The sequence below is a fragment of the Coenobita brevimanus genome, chromosome 4 (genome assembly GCF_032717465.1).
Source record: "Coenobita brevimanus isolate Jiangsu-jjx chromosome 4, ASM3271746v2, whole genome shotgun sequence".
Taxonomy (NCBI): Eukaryota; Metazoa; Arthropoda; class Malacostraca; order Decapoda; family Coenobitidae; genus Coenobita; species Coenobita brevimanus.
In genome coordinates, this window is record NC_136957.1 from 26,593,970 (window position 1) to 26,596,184 (window position 2,215).

Sequence of the window (2,215 nt, forward strand, 5' to 3'; positions counted from 1 at the left end):
AAATCCATGAAGGCCGCATACACCTTCCTTCCCTTCTCTAGAAACCTTTCCACTATGGATCTAAGAATGAATATCTGATCTACACAACTCTTCCCATCCTAAAACCTCCCTGTTCTTCTCCAACTAATTCCTCTGTTATTTCCCTAACTCTGTCAATAAGTATCCTACCATATACTTTTCCTATTACACTAAGAAGACAAATGCCTCTATTATTACCACACGCTTCTTTTTGCCCCTTTTTTTTTCACATGCACTTGAACAAAAACTTACAATTTTGTTTCATATCGTCTCTTATCGTCATTTTCGTCATATTCTTTACCCTGCTCTTGCCCCTCGTCTTTTTTCTTTTTCCTCCTCCGGCTCGGCTTCACATATTTCCATTTTCCAGGGTGAAAACTACGCAAAACTTGAGAAAATAAATAGTCTTTTGCAGTTATTGGTCTCGATATGAAATGCTTACACTATTGTTTTTACTCTTTTATGTACCTCCTCTTTATTTTCCTTCTCATACTACTCTTTCTCTTCCTTCTCATGCTTCTTAGTTTGCATAATTAAATTCTGAAGTAAAACCACGCAAGCATCTACGTATTCTTTCGCAACTGTTTTCACCCCACTTTCATAAACAAATTCATATTTGCAATGTCTTTTGTTTCTTTTTTCCTTTCACATCCTCCATTTCATTTCTTTTCTCATTTTCCTCCTTTTGCCTCCTGGATCTCTTGGCTGCTTTGGCGATAAAACCATGTAAATCCTGACTCCTTATCCCTAATTTTCTCGTGGCTTTTGCTGCCCACCATTACATCTACATGTAACGATATTTGAAGTTTGTTCCCGTCATCTCTTGTATGTAGGAGGATTGCTGTGCTTCAGAGACCTTGTTGTAAAATACTAAGTTTTTTTTTTTTTTTATAATAAATAACAGAACGGAGGAAGGAAAAACAAATGAGTAAAAAAAATAAAACAATCCATACACCAGATTACTGGCGTCCTTCGTTCATAAAATATCTGTAACAGTTAGACTTGAACAGCTGTGGGTTGAAATTTGGAGGGAAACAACTCTGGGGAAGCGAATTCCAGAGAGATGCAGTTCGGGGAATGAAAGAATTCTGATAGGCAGAAGTTCTGCAATATGACTGAGTGACATTACAGTCATGAGCGCTACCAGATGCCCGTATAGCACGAGGGAAGGCATGGAGAGCTGGCACCATGGACGCAACTTCGTCTGAGCATTTGCCGAAAAAAATATCTGTAAAATAATGCAAGGGAGGCAACATTCCTTCTTACTTGCAAGGAAGGTAGTTTATATGTGATGACAGGGTTGTTAATGATTCTAACAGCTTTGTTCTGAATTTTGCCTAGTTGTCTTAATGCAACCTCTCCACATCCACAACCATTCCACAAGGGTGAGCAATATTCAATCTGAGAGCGCACATTCATTCATTCATTCATTGCCAGACGCCATGTATCCCAAACGGGGTGGCCAAGGGCTTAGAGTTAATTATTTTACAGGGAGGGGCACTAATCCTCCACCAACCTCACTTGACATGTAGGGAGAACGTTATGCCAACAGCATCTGGTGTTCCCAGGCGGTCACCCATCCAAGTAATAACCAGACCCAACGTTGCTTAACTTCGCTGATTGGACGGGAAGCGGTGTACTCAACGTGGTATGCCCGTTGCACATAACTCTTATAAATTATAGCTAACTGCTCATCGGCGAAGAAGTTACGGACTCTGTACAATAATCCAAGTTTCTCTGAGGCGGTTTTAGCAAGTGATCTGACATGAGAGGTCCAGCTGAGGACACTGTTAAGTGAGACGCCAAGAATTTCAATGATTTGGAGATGCGAATATTAGTAGCACTGAAGGTAATGTACGAATCTGGCAATATCTGTCTATTAGTAAACTGTATATATTTAGTTTTACTAGCATTAAAAAGGACAAGGTTGTTTTGTCCCCATTCAGTGATCGTAGATATATCTTGATTTATGAAGATGGCTGTACTGAGTTGAGATGCAGAGATATTAGACTTTGTAAATGGGTGTCTGAGTGTGAATGAACTATGTAGTGTTGAGTCATCTGCATATGAGTGAATGGGATTGTGGGTGACAGATAAAAGATCATTAATATGAACCAGAAATAGGGTTGGTGCCAGACCTGATCCCTGCGGCACGCCGGAGTTAACTGAGTGGAAATTGGAATATCCATCATCTACT

General features: G+C 39.9%; 1 pseudogene; it reads right to left on the minus strand.

Moving 5' to 3' along the window:
* Positions 1-1,561: 1,561 nt before the first annotated feature.
* LOC145397007 (5S ribosomal RNA) lies at positions 1,562-1,680 on the minus strand (annotated as a pseudogene).
* Positions 1,681-2,215: the final 535 nt, after the last annotated feature.